Consider the following 11,912-nt stretch of genomic DNA (forward strand, 5'->3'; position numbering starts at 1 on the left):
AAAATCACAAAGGTACATTACTGTTCTTATCTCATTAAAATATGGAAGAGATCAGCTATGTTACAGCAACATTTTTTATGGAAATATAAGGTTTGACATTTATAAATTTAAATTCTAATATCAAACAAAAAAGCTTTTCAAGATTGTTTATTTTTTACATGAAAAGATGGTTTTCCACCTCTCCTTTTCTTTGTTTCCCTTATGATCTTTCTGATGCCAAATGTTAAACTGATTTGTGTTTTAACAGACCTTATAAATGTGCTACTGTGAAGCATTTGATATCAGGTGGGAGTATAGTGGGAGGCCTTCAGTGTAGTGGATTATGAAAGATACAATTGTGAAGTGTGCTTGCAAGTGTAATGCATTAAATCAATCTATAATTGTCTGAATAACCTTCCTATGCAAAGACGTGTATAGGTCAAATTAAGGTAACATAGACCCCGCTATGTGGTTCTCTAAAGCCTAAATATATTTGGCATGGGAATACCTTTTCCCTGAAGCATTTTAAATGTTTGACTCTTTCTGTGGTTGTGTTCACACAGCATTGTAAAAATGCCCACACCACTTAAACTTTTTCACATTTTATTGCATTACCATCACAAAACAGTGATTTTTGCTGGGATTTTTTTTATGAGGAAAAACCAACATAAAATATACAATTGTAAAGTGAAAGAAAGTTGATGCAGTTTTCAAATTTAGCTCTATTTAATGTTTACATCTGCTCTGATGTGCTTTCTTGTCTCTCCCATAGTCATCCCACAGCCTGATGCTGTCACTACTGTAAAGATGGTGGGTTCTTGGTGTACAACTACATGCAATATTACAAGTAACTAATGCAGTTTATTTTTGCAGAGCTGTCCTGTCTAGTGTATTCTTCCACTTGCATACTGTTGCAGACCTATGGCACAGAATAGCTGTATGTAGTCTTAATTTGAATTACACACAGGTGAACTCTATTTCCTATTTCAGTGATTTATGAAGGTATAAGTATAAAGTACTAAAGTAATCAGACTTTTAGATGTAGCTTTTGATTACAGTAAAACATGTAGAAAACCATGCATCAATTTTTACATAAATTTCACAATTGTGAAATTTGGGTAAAAATTTCTTCCCATTAAACTACACCAAAAGCTGCAAAATATGAAAAGTTGAAGAGATGTCAATAGTTTTGCAAAACATTGTAAATGAATCTAACTGAGACTTAACAATTCAGTTTAAGTATATGCTAATTTGTTATATAGTATCTTTTCATGTAACCTAATGGACTGCAACCAAAACAGCCAACTCCAAATCCCCCTGTGTTGGTAGTACTAGCAACTTAAAAGGGCGGTGTTATGTATTTTTCAGGTACATACTGCTTAACCATGTGACCTTCAGTGATAAATATGCTGTATACGGCAAACATGACTTCCTCCTGGCTCCTGTCTCTTTAAGAAGCTCTTAATTTTTTCTGACAGTCCACCTTCAGAACGTCGTCACAACAGTGCTTCTCATTATCCCGTTTACAACCGGGCGTTGGACTGAGAAATACATGATGAACTCAGCAGACGTGCAGTCCTACCAGGTGTTTGCAAATTTTGTTCTTGCCAATCTGGTGGAGCTGAGTACAAAAGGTGTGGGGCATGGGTGCTTTGTGGGGTGGAAGACTCCTCCTTACCCGTTTTTAAACAACATTGTGGTAAAATAACAAAAAAAAAAAATAATTAAAGAAAAAGTTTAGGTCAAGTGAATTTTCTACATTTTGGCAAAAATCAATATCCAAGAACTATTTCGTCGTTCCAGATAATCTGACCTATATTAAGAAGATCTTTCTTCACAGATATGCATAACCCTCAAGTTTATGAGTATAACTTTTACATCCTCACCACAGTATCAGCGAAAAAAAAAAAAATGAACACACATCATGGTGTCCTTGGTGATAAGCCAAAATCAGTGGTGAATTGCACATTGAAAATCTTTGTAACTTAGTTTCAATTATTCATTTAGGTATTATTTCTAACACTTTTCACTTTGAAAGACAGAGTCCATTAACAATGTCAGTCACAAAGATTATGCCTTTGAGGAACTAGTCAACAATTTTTGCAAAATTTTATATCCAGATTTTAGTATATTTGGACTCAAAAAGTCACAAATGTTAACTATCATTTTTTAAATCTCATCCTGTATTTCCACAAACATAACGACTCAAAATGCAATACAAAACAACTCTGGTATATCTCTGTTGTGGTTAATTTAATAAGTGAGTTATTCTTTACAGTTTTACAGGTCAAAAGATAAAGCTAAAATCCCATCGGAGACCCTGGAATTCATAATTAGTTTATTGATGCTGAGTGGCCAGCTCCACATTTCTGCTTTACTCAATTAGCCTAAAAGTTGCTATAAAACATCTCAGACCTATAAGAGCATTATATTTCAGAAAAGTTGGTTGCTGTGCACCTTTGAGATCAGAAGAAATTATAAAAGTTATATATACAAGGAAACCCAAAAATACAGGCAATACGGCTCACAACCCAGGGTACCATTACATCAGGAGAGACACAAGCATTTGGGAAGAAATATAAAAATCAAAAGTTCTGGCCTAATCAAGTTTGGTACTGAACCTGTACATAGTGACCTGTACATAGTGACCTGTGCATAGTGAAAGTGCCCCACTGTGTTTCCACTCTCTGCTGGTTTTTGATTTGCAGCTTCTGATTTGGTACTAAGCGAAAAAACAATTTCAGGTTTCACAATAACAGAATTTATTGTTTAAAATTTAAAATCTAAAATAAATAGATTGAATAAAGGTGAAATCCAAACTTCAGTTTGTGCTTTACACACAATACCAAAGAACCATTTCCATTGCTTACTAGTGTAGCTTCATAGGACACAATCACTGTACAGTATTTGCTCCATTTGTAGTGCAGACAACATAAATAAAAATGTCATCTTACTTTTGTTCAACAAGGGCAGGGATTATTGCTAATTTTTAGCAACTAAAGATGAAATGTGGCATCTTTCCAGAATAAAATATATAACATCTGAAAATGCACTAAAGAAATGCAAGAGATTAATTAAAAGAAATATGGCTGTGGCCTCTAGCTGCGCAAGCAAAATACAAAGAGCTAAATTACACAATACTTATTTAAAGCATGTGGAAGTGTTACATAAATATTTTAGAAATGCTTACATTCCTCAGCAATATCTCAGCTCAACCTTCAGTATACAAATAATCTACAACTTATCCAACTTATACACAGAAAATGGCTGCCCTGCGCCACACATGCAGGTCTTCAGCACCATCCATTTCAAAAATATACCATTTTATTAAAATACTGACTGCATAGAGTGATCAAAGGTCCTGTTTTCCCCAGAGATGCCCCATTTCCAAGTTTTGTCCAGTTCATCCAGGGGTAAGGTTGTAACCTGTCCTGTAAAAAAATGGAATCTTCCTTTGGCAGTAAGTGTTGCCTTCTGCATTGAACTGATGCAGGACACGATTTGTTCTCTATTTTCATAAATATGCAATACATATTTCTATCACACAAACATCAACGCTAAATGTAACAATAATGAACAAAGTAAAAACAGGAAAAATTAAGGCCACCAAAATTGTCATTGGCAGCATTGCTGTCATGGTTGCCTAGAGACAAATACAACACAACTCGCTGCTTTCAACATCAGATGGACATTTAGTAAATGTTCATCTGATACACCACATTGTACTGGTTCTATTTAAATGCCTACAGTTTAGGATAACAACTCACCACATATTACTTACTTAGTAGAGTGAAAGAGGAAAGCCAGAGGAAGGTGACTGGAATTAGGGGAGAGTGTAATCTGCGATGCGGTGATGAGGACGTCAAAGATGGATAGGTCGAGGGTGAAGAACCAGTGTTGGAGGGTGGGCAGGTTGCAAGGAGGAGGTTAAATTTGAGGATGGTGAGGGCTGCCAGTCCTGATGGATGACTCTGATGGAAATTTCAGACCTGATTTGTTGCAATGGAAAGGCAAATGCAAAGGTGGCCAATCATGTAAGAACCACCACTGTTTTATGTTTTCCAACAAAGCAATTTTCATGTCCATCCTAGATATGCACCACAAGAGATGGATAGAAACCTGATAAGGTGTAAAGCATGGTTTTATTTCGGTCAACTTTACAAAATGTTGCCTTTTAAAACAATCTAAATTGTTCTCCAAAGCTTTACTAGAGTTTATTTTACACATTATAACTTATAAGGCCTTCTTACTAAGTACAGGAGTTCAACATTTTGCACTGGTCAACCAAAATTTTATTGACAATGTGTACATTTTTCTCTTGCATACTTAATTCTATTTCATGAGAAAAAATGGGATACCTGAGTGTGTGAAGTACCATTTTCCCTCTCTGAAGTGGAAAATGTTCTTTTCAACACCTCTTCATTAACTAACCACCAGATGCCAGCCTCAAAAAAGTGCTTATACCAAAGAACATGATAACCACATTCCCATGCTTTTAAATTCATTTGGGGGAGCACTGCACAGATGTTTTAATGCTTTGTAAAAAAGTGCACTGGGAACACTAGAAAAGTCAAGTTTAGTGTAATTATTCATTTCGCCTTCGCAAAGACTGGTGAGTGCAGAGTAACCCTGACCAGTCCCTCTAGAGAGGTGTTTCTGTTCCTGTTGTGTACAGCCACTTAACCAGACTTACAGACATTAGGCACCCATGACTTTACTTCCAATTCAAATTTGACTCCCACAGTACTCTTCATTAAAATTTTACAGGTCAAAAATTTAAAAAGGCCGTTAAAGAAATGTTCTTTTTCATTACATGTGACAAAAAATGAGGAGGTCAACCAGTGGCATAATCGGCACAGTCATTAGGGACTCGCGGTTTGATATAGTGTGACTCTTAACCAATGTAAGACTAATTAATCAATATTTTAATTATTGGACCATGTAATGATGATTTTGTTACATTCATCTGAATGGTGTTGCCAAAGTGGCCTCCTCTGTCATCATTAGCAAGAAAATGGAGGCTTCTGCTGTTCTACATGTGCCTTCATCTGTGTTACCAGCTAACTGCCAGCTCATAAAGAGTTCATATTGTTAGTTTTAGCAATTACTTCATAAAGAATTTTGTCATAATTGTACTTTCTTCAATGTCACTTCCAGTTTTGAACGACTCAAGATTGAGGTTTTTGCCCATTCTTAATGGCAAAATGACTAATTTATGACTAATTTAGTCATAAAAAAATGGAGATTATCTGTGAACATCCATCTGCAAGTACTGTCATATATTCTCAGCTAAGTATTAGCACCATGAGTTTTATTTTAAAAATGTTATATTTGTTTATTTATTTGTTTTTTATATATACTGACACATAAATACCACTAAACATCTTCTACACAGATCATGATGCCGTTCTCTGGCTTAAAAAAAAAATGCATACACATATCTGTGCATGTTTGCAGGCATGACTACCCAAACAAGCTCCAGCTTACATTTCCAAAGCATTTTAATTTGGAGGCTAGACACAATGCTTTTATGTATATGCCAAAACTAGTCTTCTTTTTGGTTACTCAGAGGGTTCGAGATTTTTTAAAAGTCGGGAGGTGGTGGGGGGGTCGTATTAGCAGATCTATGAAGTGGAAGAACAAGCAAGGTTAATGAGCAAGAGAAGACAGAGCAGCACTGACACAGAAAGGCGAAAGCAAAGCGAGGTGAAAAGGAATGCTTTGTCTTTTGGTAAAGCAATAAAAAAAAGCCAAAAAACACGATTTTTTCTGTTTCTAATTCTTAAATATAATGTTACAGTTTTGTGCATTTAGACATTCGGGGAGAAAAAAAACATATGTGCAAGTAATTTTATTTCCCTGTGAGATATGCCTCCTTAAATGGGATTACACAACTCGTCTGAGTGTGGCCTGTGAGTGTCAAGCTACATCTTAACAACAACTGGCGAAACTGTGTGGAGCTCATCTCCACTGAGGCAGAACTAAAATCTGGAAATAATCAGCTAGTGGGGAACATGAGAAATTCTCCAGAAAACACTTTAACGCCACTGGAGCCCACTGCTCCTCAAGATTGGATTCAGGTACCTAATCCCAGGCGGCAGCTGCCCACCCTCCCCCTTGCTTTTCTTTCATACAGTGGAGAGCAGCAACCACGGGGTGTCAAAGGGGGCAGAGAGACTGCTGTGGCTGACACCTGCTGGGCGCTATAAATATAAAAAAAACTGGAGCTGCCATTGTTAGTTTGTACTGTAGTTCTCTCTCCCAGACCACTCTCTCTTGTAGGCTGATGTTTACTTTAATGCTTGCTGAAGGCTTCTGCCATCACCAAAGATAAGCAAGCATCCAAATGACTCAACTGATTCCACACAACAGCAACGATCCCCAGCCTGGATGGCAACAAAAACCTGTCACTGTGTTCCACTCAAAACAAAGGAAAGAGTGCACCCTAAACTTTATATTTCTATTGAACAACAGGTTTCAAATTTAGTACTCTTTAACTGTCTGAAGAACATAAATATGTCTTAAAATGGTGCCTAAGCCAAACCAAAAGTAGAGTAAAAATCAAAAGATGGAATTGATATCCCTATCAATCCTCTCTTCTTCAATCTTTATAACTGTGATTCTTATTGGTAAGTTACTCTGTTCTTCTAAGCTTGACAAAAGTTCCTATTGTCATATGGGGTATCTGTGTGTAGAAGTTTAAGGAAAGATATTAATTTAATACAATTTGGAATAAGGCTGTAACATAACAAAATGTGGGAAATGTGTAGCACTGTGAATACTTTTGGAATGCACTGAATGACTGAATGTTACAGAGCAGACAACCAGTGCATTTGATGTGTTTATAATCCCAACAAGCTGTACTCCATATGAAAAAGGAGTGAAGTCCAAGAAATCTGCAATATCAGTCAGTGATAGAATGACTTCATGATGACTAAGCCTGGTAAGATACCAACATACGTATTTCTTCTGTGGAAAAGAACTATAATTTCGGTGTAAGTCTTTCCATGTAACCTATCTTTCATCTCCCCCTTTTAAAGCTTGGAGAAGTAATGGGATTTGTTGGACATGTTTTGTCAAAATAAATAGTGTATAAAAGTCTGAACTTGTGTTAGAGGGAAAGAAATGAAGAAATAAAGTGAAGATGAACAATAAGTGATCAAAAAGTTCTGAAAAGCAGTAAAATGACTTTCAGCTTTTTGTTCTCACAGTTTTATGAGGGAATTCCTTGAAACATATTTTCAACATTTTGTTGAAATCACAACCAAGCATTTATTTGTTTTATACAGAGCTGTTTGCTTTCTGGCTTTTTCTCATCTCCCCTTGCTCTTTGACTCTGTTGTATCCCACGCCATGGGTAGACGTGGTCCTTACAGATGATCTCCTCTGGATTTCCAATTTGCAGAGCTCTGACTGCTACAAGGGAGCAGCAATATGCTTTAGCAGGACAGACAAAGCCAAACTGCTACAGTCTACAGCTGTGACACCTCCATTTCATGATCTTGTCAGTTTGTTGGAGAAAAAGTGGATTAATGTCATTTTCAAGGAGTCTCACAAAGCAAATCCTGACTTCAAACATGAAAGGGATTCTTATTAAGATGGTCATCTTTGTCATCTGTCAGAGGGGAGGAAGACATGTAGCTGTAAAACACACTGACTGCACACAGCAGAAGAATTATCTAAATCAGCCTGTGAGATACTGAGGTTTAATCACACCTAACCAGCTTGAAATAGCGACACCTGAATGTGTTCTGGAAATGTAATGCCTCTGTGTATGTTTTCTGCTGGACCCTCCCCCATGGCCTTCTCCTCCCATTGATTTTCCCGAGGGATACCCCGCTGAGGAAACGACAGGGCTGCTAAAATGTACAAAACCAGCACACAGCAGGCTTTTGCCTCCATTCTCTGCTTATGGATTTAATGCCTAACGTAAGCTAAAAGAGATAAAATAACAAATAAAAATAACAACAAGTTATGATCACTGTCACAAACCATACACTGTGTTTTAATTAAAGGTCTGTAAATGTACACATTTATCTCATTATGTAAATAATCAAATTAGGATCTTTGTAGAAAGTAAACTGCAATGTATGTGTTTACTTAATTAAAACAAATTTTGAAAATGTATTATTTTAGTAGTTGAAATAAAAATGTGAAGCTTACAGATTTTTTGCACCCAGGTTGTTCATTTTTTTAAGAATCCCTATTTATGTTATTATTAAATTATTAAACAAACTGAACTAAATACTTGAGCCTGGACAAATATATATATATATATACAGTATATACTGTATATATATATATGTCTAAACTAAATGAACAGTTTAGACAAACAAATCTACAAAAAAATAAAAGTTCTGCATCAAATTCTTTCTTTTAATTCATAAAAACTGTTCTTTTCCCAAGCAGGTAAAAGAATGATTAAAATATAATTTATAAAACAAAGTAAATGTGAAATTAAGTTTAACAACATACTGATAACATGTAAACTTCCAACAGTACTGTAAATTAATTATGGCCTTTAGTTTTTCACAACAGGATTCCGGTTAAACTATTTTATTAAATACAGCCCAATGATCAACCACAATGTATGAAACCATTTTAAAGTGGTTGCTTTAAAGTTGTGGCAGTTCAAAGTGACCGAGTGCTGTAAGATATTCAGAACGATCCAGAGCAAGGTCAGTGTTTAAGTATATCTCCATGTATCTGCACAGAGGGAGACAAGGATACAACACATTTCATCGAGGACCACTGGAAGGGACAATGCAGAGCCATGACTTGTCTAGACGCCTGCTACTCATCCTTAGCAGAACGGCCTCCTAACAGCCTTGTGCTGAAATAAATCTGTGACCCAGTCTGCTTATTTATCAAAGACTTAGCAGATTCCTTCAGCCCCATCAAAGCAACTGCTTTGTAATGTATGCATTTTACATTACGACACACACCACTTGCCCAGACTCGTCTGACTGACCTGCATTGCAAAGCCAGCCGGCTCCCTGCCCGCCACACCTGGGGCCCGTAGCTGGCGTGTGGCTGTCACTGGCCATCGCCATGCCATGCGATTGATGACAGCTATTCACTGATGAAGCTGTATTCATCATTCTTGTCCAGGGCTGCACTGACCAGATGGACCCTGACCATCCATCCACTGTCAGGGACACATCTGTTCCCGGTGATGCTTAGAGTACTAACAAGTCACCTGCTCCCTGAAAGGCTGGTGTCAGCCATGAAGGCAGAAATGCTGCCTGTTAAAGACAGAAAAAAAAATCTTCAACAAAGAAAAACAGGCCGTTTCCCAATTGTGTTAGATTTTACTCAACATGATGGCACCATCAAGATGTAAGCTGTATTTTGAGGTATATTATTGTTGCTGAATCATTTCTTCAGCTTGTGTTTGCATTTGGGGACAGTAATTTCCAAAGAAGTGAATTTCTAAATGTCCAGCTATTCACATTGGAGGTAATTTTTTCAGCTCCTTTCCCTCAGGATTTTCTAGTAGAGTTCGGAATTCAGGGTGCAATCAGTTAACCAGTCAATGATGACAAATTGAGCTAGTTTTGAAGGCGCAAAGTGGCCTCACACCATTACACTACCACCATTATGTTTATTGCTATTATGTATTTTCCTTAAATTCTTTGTTAATTTTGTGTAACAGGAGCTTCATCTTCCAAAAAACTTCACTTTTATCAACCCACTGAATATTTTCCCAAAAATCTTGAGTTGCTTTCAAACTAAGTTTTAACAGGTCAGTAAATTATTTCTCACCTCTCTATATTATTACCTTCACTGAAAACAGTGTATGATGAAAGTTAGAGCATTACAATAAGGTGCAGAGGTGCCTGTGGGTAACCCACTCAGCTGATTTATGGATAAAACCTTCTGCATGTTGTTTATTCTGCTCACTTGTCCACTCACAGATAGGGAATTTGGTACCATTGCTAGCATCAATGGAACATTTTTAAATGCTTCAAGTAGTCCAAATGTGACAAAGGAAGTCCTGTAAGGTTCGTCATTGTCTTGAGACTCAGTTGTAATCACCTTACTCAGCGTGACTGACAAAAGAGCTCTCCAGCTTGATTGGAAGTATTGATCTTATGGCAGGTCCATGCAGACAACTTGGAGATGCACACTAACAGCTTACACTTTCAAAAACATCTCTTCATCTGCCCTAATCACCTGATCAATAATTAGCATTAGAACAGCAAAGCCTTCAGCCATGTGTTACGTGCGCCAGGTTTCAGCTGCTTGCTGCCCCTGCTCTGTTTCCCACAGGAGAGAATTCTGCTGAGTAAAGCCGATCTGGGAGACTGGGGCAGGGAGGGCAGGTTGGAAGCCCAGGCAGCAATGACTTTCAGTTTCTAAGCCCCACCCAGCAGACTCCGTCCACCCTCCTTCAATGTCGTGCAAGATCGGCAAGATTTCTGTCACCTTGATATGTGGCAATCTGCCAGCTGCTCTTGGAACCAAAATTCATTCTCACAGCATCCATTCGGAGCAGCATGAACTTGTTAATCTTCTGATAATTGAGGCTTTAAAGGAATATCAAAACTCAGATCTGAGAACCGACAGCAGTCCAGAGTTTTCGTTTCAGTAAACAATATGTCCTACATCTTTTAAAATGAGACATAAACAGATACTTACATGTGAATGAAAAGAAAAGATAAATTAGACAAAAAAAATTGAGCTTTTTTTTTTACAGATACCCTTTATTCTGATGCATGTCTGATTCAAAACTCAATGCAACCAAAAGGGCAGGGATTACGTTGTAGATAGGTTTAAAGCAGGGTTAAATTATAAAACAATATCCCTAGCTTTGAGCATTTTACAAAAGACTCTTTCATCCATCACCTCAAAATGACACAACAGAAGGTAAGAAAAGGAGAGCATTAATTCAAGAAGCAGCCAAGAAGTCTATGGTAACTCTTAAAAAACTACAGGCAACCATAAACTCTGCAATACAAAGTGAAATGATTATAAGATTCTGCAAAAAAAAAAAAAAGTAATTAATAAAAATTTATGAAGGAAAGGGTCCTTCAACCCCAGGTTGTTTTTGTTGATTACAACCTGATGATACTGACAAGTGCAGACTAACTAATCAACTAATTGCTAAGGGTATATAGAAAGGTTACAGAGCAATTAAGAGAAATTAAACCTGCAGAAAATGGTGGCTGAATGCATATCTCTCCCTTTTTCCAACACACACATTCACATCAATGCACAAGCTATACATTTGGTTCCTGCAACAACAAATAAAAACTACTGAAAATATTACTATATTTTAAAGATTTGATAGCAAAACTTGGAATCCAAATTAATATTTTCACTTTGGAAAATTCCTGGAAAAAGAAAATCCATCTAAATGTTGCAATTTTCCCTCAGGCCCTCCTTTTTTATCAATATGTTTCTTTTTTTGAATAGACATAGCGCCTTTGTTACTCTGCCTACCTCGAGGCCACATCTTGCTGGAGACGTGCCAAATGTGTTCCACTTGTTGAGTCCATCACTTCCTCCAAAAGCCAACAGGAGCACACAGATGGACCTGCACGAGTGCACACAGCACTCCCTCACAGGCTTAGATGACTGCATTGCTATTATGTGCAATTCAGGAACAACAGATGACTACTCTGTAGCTCTCAGCAAGATGTGTCTCAGTACCCCTGCTTTGTTGAGAATGGTTCAGTCATCATGCCTTTGACTTCTGGTAAACAGTTATAGCTGCAACTCTACCTGTCTTGGATTGGCAGCTGTTGCACTACACACATCAATACTGTGTAGTACAAAAGAAAAGGTATACATTATGTTATTTTATTATGAATCTCATTCAGAAGTGTATGCTAAATGCAAATGGTATCTCTCGAAGAAAAAAACTAAACCAATTATGATGAAAGAATAGTAAAAAATTGTCCCACAGCTCTTGCATGCAAAATAACTTA

This window comes from Xiphophorus hellerii, chromosome 7 (assembly GCF_003331165.1).
Source record: "Xiphophorus hellerii strain 12219 chromosome 7, Xiphophorus_hellerii-4.1, whole genome shotgun sequence".
Classification (NCBI taxonomy): Eukaryota; Metazoa; Chordata; class Actinopteri; order Cyprinodontiformes; family Poeciliidae; genus Xiphophorus; species Xiphophorus hellerii.